The following is a 9,716-nucleotide window of genomic DNA, read 5'->3' on the forward strand; positions in this document are numbered from 1 at the left end:
CACACACACAGACACGAACACACGCAAGCACACACACACACATACATACATACGCACACACTCGCACACACACACACACACACACATATACATACATACACACATACGCAAACGCACACACGCATACATACACACGCATACACACACATACATATACATACACACAAACACACACACACACACAAACACACACGCACACAAACACACACAGACACAGACACACATGCAGACACTGACACACACACACATATGCTCTATTTTTACCTCTTATTTGAGTGAAGAAAAGCCATGTAAACTGCCTTTCGAAAGGACACAATATCGGGGGTATGCCAAGATTCGAAAACGGGACGACTTTGTTCTGAGCCGAACTCTCTGTCATTGCACCATAAGACTCTAATAAAACCCTTACCTCTTGCCCAGACACCAAAACTGCAGACGTTGATGTTGTTCAGTCTGACTCCGCTCTGCTCCAGCTTACAGAAGACAGGCATAGCCGTGTCTCCTACGTAGATCGGGATGTCTGGGTTCTTTTCCGAAAGTCAGTGCGAGCGTCGGGTAGCTGGAGAGAGCATGGACGTACAATGAGTTAATCATTGTGATTCCCATATTCTTTTTATTCTCCTTTGTGCGCTGAAGGTCATGGCAATCGCATCAAAGCCAAAAACGACACTAGTACTGTTGGAAATGGGAGTGGAATGGTTAGAAATGATTGTGGAAGAGTTGCAAATGCCATTGAAAAGTTTTGTCGCAGTGTCGTTTTGGGCTATGGTACTTCCTTTGTCAAAAATGTAATGAGAGATGCAAGGGGGATCACATGGGTGTATCATCGATAGATTTCCCAAGTGCATTTGAGTTCAGAAAGAGTACAAGAATAAAAAGAAAAATGAATACCAAGCCAGGAAAGCTCAAGCCATTTTGCTCATATTAATTCAGAGAAAAGTTCCAAGCGTCCACCTGTGAATGGGGGCCACCTAAAGCTGCAGAAAGAACATGTAATAGTAAAGCAGGCCAAGTACAGGTTACATACACACAAAACACACAAATACTGCATATTTCACTTGAAGTAACTACATATACAGATAGCTTGTATCTGGATTCTTTTTCTTCTGTAACGATTTCTTCTTTATGGGCAATCAAAAACAGGCTTTGTCATCATACGAGAATCGGTTAGAAGTACAGGAATAAGAAATTGTAATTATTGTATTACTATTAATTTAAAACTAGAATTCCGTAAAGCAAGAATAATACAAGGAACACCTCAAGTACTGTAAATATAAGAACCTCAGATGATCCGAGTGCACGTGACTTATGTAAATGAGGTCAGCACGTGACAGCCTCTCCAGCCAATCAGCGGGCGGTTCGTGCAGAAGCCACCACCCCCTGGCGAAAGCGGGTCCGGTCAGCCATGGGTCGAAAAACATCGTTTTGTCTCCCAGCCTTAGCTCCATACACGCATGGGCGAAGAACGTCAACTAAAAAAAGGTTAATGTTTTAATGGTTATCATGTAATAATATTACGCACCAAAAATTAAAATATATCAATTGGAAAACATCTTTATGCGATTATTAATTACTTTACTTTAGCGCACTTATTTTGTTGCACCCCCATAAAATACTACAATGTATACAAACAGCATACAGTTGTGTTTTCAGCTTTTAAAGGATTTTTATGGCGTAATATTCACTGTAAAATTCATTGTATGGCGTAACCTCCACTTCCTGAATGGCAATGGAATAGGGTTGATCCTTACCAAAAATTGACTTTTCGTATCGTTGGTATCGTTCTGATGTTTCTTAACGCAGCTTTAACGCAGTGTTGCTATCTTAGTATCATCTGATTGCATAATCTAATAGCTTTACTTCTGCAGTTCAAATTAATCTTAATGGCATATTATATAGAAAATGATGAAAATCTGAAGATAACAACTGGATGTTTTCCAAACCTGTACTTCTCCTGGTTGAATGGTCTGCCGGGGTCTCACATCGTTGTCCCATGGCTCTGGTGGAATGAGCTCCAGCAATGCTAACCTCCCATCCTCATCTAGCTCCGGAACTGATAGAAAAGTTATAAATATATATTCTGCACCAAATATATAGCTAAAATGCAAGTAAAGTAAGGAAGGTACAGGCATCAGTAATGTTGTGACTTTGAGTCGAACTTAGAACCTTCTACAAGGAGACCATCTGTTTAAGACCTTGGCGTGGTTGGATTAACAAGATGTGTCTTCTTATTTAGGTTACTAGGTATGTTTTGAAATGGCCGTCGCTGTTTGTCGCTAGTTGACTCATCACCCTTGCGGTGCAAGTGCTGGCCATCGGTCAGCCAATTAGATACCCCCACCCATCTTGCTGTTTGAGGAAAGGTAACCAGCCAATTAGGTTGTTTCTTAAGGAAAGTTAAGGTGATGGCATTGCTGGTTTGGTGAATGTTAGACAGCGCTGACGCAAGAAAAAGGATGGAACGCACTGGTACCAGACGAGCCACTGATTTTTGTGGTATGAGAGAAAAACAAAGATGGTTGTACCTAACTTCTCTTGGCTGAAGCTGTCCGGGGGGTTGACATACTTCATGGTGGAGGAGTCCAGCTTCCAGCCGTGCTTGGTGCATCGCAAAACACTGCAAACAGTGATATCATGCAGTTAGTTTAAATACATGTAGAGTCAAACTTGGTCCAGCGACCACGTCCCAGAGTGTCATCTGCATTTAACAGAACGTCTCGCATAAGTCTATATTTACCGTATATGAGGTCATGTTTACTCGTACATGTATGGGGATACGTTTGTGAAGATTAATCATCCAGGATAATACTAATAAGAAAAGTTTGAATCTTTACTTCTGGATAAAATAAGAAAATAATGTCAGACGTTTCAGACGCCGTCCGGCATCTTTCATCAGTGAAATATTCAAAATTGCGGTAGAACTCGGAACGGCACCGTTAATTCTAAAAGTATTTATGTTCTAAATAAACAAATAATAAGTTAGCAACAAGCGTTCTATAGATTCTATATACAATACACACGGTAAAGTATTAACTAATGTAATGATAAAGATAAGTGAGTCCCTAGATATGCTGTAAAGTAGAATCCCATGTACTTGAAAGTTCAACTCTAAGTCCTCCCTTCCTGTTGAGTGATGGTTTATAAAGTCTTTCATAAATCGCCTCCTTGACTCCACGCTCAAACCAGCGCGCCTCCCGGTCCAAGATGTCCGTTGATTCAAGATGAAAAGAATGTCCTTTATGTTTGTCCAGATGGTGCCATATGGCCGAAGAAAATCCACTGTTACTGGCCCTGCAGTGTTGCTTATATCTTTCCTTGAGCGGCTGACTGGTCTCCCCGATGTACGTTTCTTTGCATTGATGATCTTCACATTTTAGTCTGTAAATGACATCCGATTTCACACAGTTTTTAAGTTTGTCCTTTGGATGAAACAACATCTGTCTGAGAGTGCGACATGGTTTGAAGTTGGTGGCGATGTTGTAGTTGTGTAAGATACGTCTTATCTTCTCCGAAACTCCTTGGATGTATGGGATGGAAATGTTGACTGTTTTAGTCCTGTCTAACTGTGAGTTTCTTGACGTCTTCTTAGATGAGTCGGAAGGCTTAAGTGCTTTGTTAAAAGTCCATTGTTGATATCCACACTTGGATAGAGCTTTCTTGAGGTGAGTATGTTCCTTGGCTCTGGCTTCAGCCGAAGTAATCAAGGTGTCTGCTCGATGAAACAAGGTTCTTATCACACCAAGTTTCTGTTCCAAGGGATGGTGAGAATCAAAGATGAGATATTGATCGGTGTGAGTAGGTTTACGATAAACCTCCACCTCAATGTGACCGTCTGTCTCTACATGTAGTTTGGCATCCAAGAAAGGTAGTGTGTTATCTTGACTGGTCTCCTGAGTAAAGCTGATATGTTTGTCAACCTTGTTAATGTGTTCGAAAAAACTGTCCGCCAATCCCTTCTTGAGCCGACACCATGTGTCATCCACGTATCTAAACCAGTTGGCAGGAGGGGTACCAGGAAAGCTATTGATAGCTTTAAGTTCGAACTTCTCCATGTAGAGATTGGCCACGATAGGAGATACGGGAGAACCCATAGCGCAACCTTGTACTTGCTTGTAAAACTTGCCATCATAAGTAAAATATGTACATTCAAGGCAAAGTTCCAAGAGTTGACAGATCTGGTTGACTGACAATTTAGATCTCTCTTTCAGGGTGTCATCAGCTTCAAGGAATTCTCTTACCACTTCAACAGCTCCTTTAGGGGGTATGCAGGTAAACAGTGAACATACATCGTAGGATGTGATAATCTCATCATTTTCAACACAAATATCCTTGATTTTGTTGACAAAGTCTTCACTGTTTTTTACATGATGTTCTGATTTACCAACCAGCGGACCAATGATGTTGGCTAAGAACCGTGCAAGTTGATAAGTCACCGATCCTATGCTGGAAACAATTGGCCGAAGAGGGATGTTATTTTTATGTATTTTTGGAAGTCCATAGAAGGCTGGCGGTTGTTGTCCTTTTGGGTATAACTTGAGATACGTCGAGCGATCAATCACCTTGTCTCTTTCCAATTTCTTAAGAGCTGCATTTATCTTAGATCTGAAATTAGATGTAGGGTCCTTCCTTAGTGGTAAGTACGTGTTGTCATCTTGTAACAAATCATGAACTTTCTCCTTGTATTGTTCTTGATCCAACACTACTGTGCATCTTCCTTTGTCAGATGGCAGAATCAGGATGTCTGGGTTCTTCGAAAGATTTCTGATAGCTTGCTTTTCTTCACGGGAAATATTACTCTCTGGTAGTTTAGAAGTCTTCAATGTTGTGGCTATTTTTGTACGTACGGCTTCAGCTTGTAGGTGCGGTAAACGAGCTCTGCGTAAAGCTGATTCAGTTTCAGTAACAATGTCCACGATAGGAATCAACAGGAAGGGAGGACTTAGAGTTGAACTTTCAAGTACATGGGATTCTACTTTACAGCATATCTAGGGACTCACTTATCTTTATCATTACATTAGTTAATACTTTACCGTGTGTATTGTATATAGAATCTATAGAACGCTTGTTGCTAACTTATTATTTGTTTATTTAGAACATAAATACTTTTAGAATTAACGGTGCCGTTCCGAGTTCTACCGCAATTTTGAATATTTCACTGATGAAAGATGCCGGACGGCGTCTGAAACGTCTGACATTATTTTCTTATTTTATCCAGAAGTAAAGATTCAAACTTTTCTTATTATATGTATGGGGATAATACATGAATCTAGTGATTCTAGTCTGTAGTTTTAAATGTCGTGTTCCAAAATATGCATCAGAAGTAGGGGGTAAAGTCGCGTTTCGAATCGCATTCTTTACACTGCAGCAGAGACAGTTTATTTTTTTTTATTCTTTTTTTTTAATTTTATTCACATGGATTTTTGAGCATTGGATAGGAAGCACTTGTTGTGCTTATGTAAATCCGCTGACCATAAAACACAATACAAATGTAAACACTAGAAAGGCCGACATTTGCTTTGGAGCAAATACAGCAATGGCTTCACCACATTTTACGACATGGCAGGGAAAGAATGAGTAACACAAGGGAAAACAATGCTTTACATTGATATAACTATAGTATGAAGTAACATACAACTAAGACTACAACAGTTGGATAGCTATTCCCTACATTATTGGTTAGGATTTTTAATGGCATAACGCAAACTGTTGATTTTCAAGAAAAAAGAAGTGTTTATGCCCCGCATTCCAATGCTGGAGCAGGAAAGCTTGAAATACCTACCAAAACACTTGAATACAGACATACTGTCAGTATGGAATGGATCTGAGCAGGTATTAATTAACCCTAAACAGTACACCTGGGGTCCGCGCGGACCCCAGCACTATATATTCAGTAATATCTTTTTTGTTTCTAAAGATTTTTTTCTGAAATTTTAGGTAATTGTTATCCACAAAGTTGTCTCTCAATACAGTGCAGAAAACTCCGTTTCTACCATTCATAAAAAAATTATATCTGATTTTCTTTTGGGGTCCGCGCGGACCCCAGCCTGCTTTCGATCATAATGGATACACTGGCGTTCTTATACATTACCTTATTTCCGTTTTTATATGTTTTTATGCACTCATCGTATGTCTACCAAGTTTTCAGAGAATGGTGTAGTAATAGAATTAAATTTTAATAACTTTGGTGTAATTATGACGTCATATGATGTCAGAGCTAATAATATAGTCCGCCATATTGGATTTTGACCAATGACGTCATCAAATTAGCATATTCTATGCATATTAAATAATTTAACTTATATTTAATTATGTAAGATGTTATTAATGTTAGAAAAGAAGTGTAATTTAATATAAAACTCAGAAAATTTTTATGTTTAAACCAAAATTACTTCTATTTTCAAAAAAATAGCCCGTTGCCATGGCAACACAAAAAACCATAAACTTACTAGTATTAAACTAATATGAACTTTTTTCCAGAGACATTTTAGGAAAGGTCTCCAAATTTGATACTTCTAGCGCAAGACGTTTAGCCGCTATCTGAGATCAAAGTTGGGCCTCAAAAGCCCCTTCAGTCTGAAATGGGTTTAAAAATCGGGTATTTCCTCTTGTCTTCTTTTCTTCACCAAAAAATAGAAAAAGTTCAAAATGTATGATTTTTGTATGTAATGTGGACACAGAGGTTCCCACATCAGTTTGCAAAACAATTGAGCTGGTAGCATGTTGATAAGTTCTAAAAATTAGCAAAAAACTGTTCTGGGGTCCGCGCGGACCCCAGGTGTACAGATTAATCAGTCCGGGAAGGTGTACTGTTGAGGGTTAAGTTAAGCCTGTTAAATTCCAACAGCCAATCAGCAAGGAGAATAGAGAAAAGCTGCATGCCTATTGGTTGATGCCCTGCATTCCATTGTGATGACTCATGCCCAAATGTGGTAACACTGCACACTAGCTCAGTAATACATTTGCTATAACACATCCAAAAAACTCAAATAAAACCATTCTAAAAGCCTGTATCACAAAAATTAAAAAAACGCCTGGGGGTATTCGCCTACTGTACTTGCATACCAAATTTCAGGTCCTTAGGCCCCAAAATGAAGAAGCTGAATCCATTTAAAGAAATGGCAGAAGGAGGAGAATCATGAGAAAAAGCAATATGGTTTCACCACTTTGTGGTGAACCCATAATTAAGATGACATAAAGTATAGCATTAACATAAAATGAAAGTGGCTGGCGCACCAATACCTAGCATAACATTATTGAGATTTGTCGAATCTTCCAGAGTGGTGGATATAGTTAAACACAATATCAAAGATACGGCAGTTAGTAGGGTATGGGAGGGAGGGGCTGCCTGTAAGAAGTAAAGTACATAATGTGGCGTCGTTTACGTTGAGTGGGTCGGAAGGAAGTACGTTTTCAAGATGAAGGCAAGATATGGATAACAACATTTTGGTCCTTTCAGTATCATAAAACTTGCAGTGTAATAGATAGTGTTCTGATGTCTCATTTGGATGCCCACATTTGCACTCGGGACTACTGATACAGTGATGCTGGAATAGGTGGTAGTTCAGCTGGCTGAAACCAAGCCTGAGTCTGGTAAGGTGAGTCACATGGTGTCCGTGGCCGTGAGAGTAGTGAGGATGTCTGGGCATGCTATCAAAGCAAGACTCTAATTCATTTTTGAATGCACGAATGGATAGGGATTCTTTGGCGGTCTGGGGTAACTTGTTCCAAAAGAGAACAGCAGAAGGCAAGAAAGACAGTTTATTAATACGTCGACTAAGAATAAAAATATAATTCTTAGATGTTGTGTTACAGACAGTTTACCTAGGATACACTTGTTTCATGCCCCTTGTATTTGGCGTTGAATCTTGAAAGTATCTGTATCTGTATAGCCGGTATAACCGCCCTTCGGCGTAACACACCAGCTTCGCATGCACGCGGCGCAGCGGCAGCTGGCTGTATTACACCGTATTGGGCTCAGTCAACCAAAAGAAGAAAAGGCAATGCAGTCAGAGTTGCGTTTTAGTCTAAAGAATTATCCCATATACACACAACAAACACACACAAACACACAAACGTACAACACACCGGCATACACACACACACACACACACACACACACACACACACACACACACACACACACACACGAACTTGCAACACACCGGCATACATACATACATACATGCATACAATACATACACACACACACACACACAAACACAGGCAAACACACACACAAACAAACACATACACACATACACACACCAGTTATCATTGTAAAAAGCATCATAAATGAGAGAGAGATACATGTATGATGCACCACCTAAGGAGCCTCTATCTTACAGAGGGCTACCCTTAACTACAGAAAGCATAAGAGTCACGTGCGATGTCTGTTCTTACCTGGAAGAAGTATCCTCCACATCTTTAAGAAACGTCCCGCCTTGATGTTTACAAATGTTGCGACAAGCCTTGTACGGTTTCTCAGAATTCCGTAGGTCCTATTCAAGTTAGAAGCATAAATTCAGTCAAACAAACAATTGTGTTAATTAGGGTAGCAGAACACAGAACATGCCTAATATCTAGATCTACAGAGTCTATGGAACTTAAGTGAGAAAGTTAATCGCTTTAGAATAAATTGTAGTGTGCAAAAGTAAGGTATGAAAATTGAATATGTTTGGGTTCAGGATACAAGCTACAAAATGTGTCAAAATCGAGTCAAGTTTACATGCGAACTGTAGCCAATGTACAGTACGGTACGTTGTAAGTGTCCACGTATTGTCTTTGACCAAACAAGCATCCTAATTCAAAATATATAGTCGCAAATCTGATGCATTTCTCTAAAATTAAGAATTGTTTTCATCATGTTGTCCTGGACATAAGGATCTCTGCAGCATTCTCAAGTACTATGCCGCACTACTTTGTGCCAAAACGTAGTTTATTGACTTTTTAAGGTTCGCCCATAAATACTGTATTATGTCACCTTAAGTTAATAATACCTATAAAAGATATGTCAAAATTACGTCGAATCAGTACGTAATAACAAGTGTTAAAATAGAAGTCTAAGATTCAATACAGTAGACACAGTAGACACTTTCAAATGTTAAAACACGTTCAAATGTCAAAACCTGTCGAAAGAAACAAAGATTGAAGCGGAGGCTAAGTCATGGTGGTGACGGGTGGGTGGGAAAAGTCAACAAACGTTGGATCCTGCACACAAACGGACTCAAAGAAGCCTCCTGTTGTATATATATATGTTAGGCCTCTGTCGCGCATCGCCTCCCGACAATTCCCAACCATAATTGGGACTCAGTCGTGAGCAAAGTCGTCTGTGTTTGGCAAATGTTCTGCGAAGTTTTCATCTACGCTAGATCGCGTTTCAGGATGTTTTAAGGAATACATTGAGTAGTCGTGAGATCATGGTACGATCTGGGCGGTTTAAGAGTGAGAAAACAGTTGGAACTAGTTGCAAGGAAGTCAGTGTTCGCGAGCCAAATGTGGAGAACTGTTTTCCTATTGCTTAATCCCAATGACTACTTTAGATTTGTCAAGAAATAAAGGTTTAGATTCTACAAAAACAACGACAACCAGATATGGAAACACACCTTGTAGATTATGAAGTTGTTTCCTGCTTCTTTGCAGATCAGGTTAACCCCTGGCACCAAGGTGGCGGTTTCTCCAGCAGTTAACCGTAGTACTACCACGCTCTTCTGTTCCAT

At 39.7% G+C, this 9,716-nt stretch overlaps 1 pseudogene; it reads right to left on the bottom strand.

The window, feature by feature from the left end:
• Positions 1-9,716, bottom strand: part of LOC109462499 — a 24,388-nt pseudogene extending 14,672 nt beyond the window's left edge.

Source organism: Branchiostoma belcheri, unplaced genomic scaffold (assembly GCF_001625305.1).
Source record: "Branchiostoma belcheri isolate BF01 breed outbred unplaced genomic scaffold, Haploidv18h27 scaffold118, whole genome shotgun sequence".
In the NCBI taxonomy this organism is placed as follows: domain Eukaryota; kingdom Metazoa; phylum Chordata; class Leptocardii; order Amphioxiformes; family Branchiostomatidae; genus Branchiostoma; species Branchiostoma belcheri.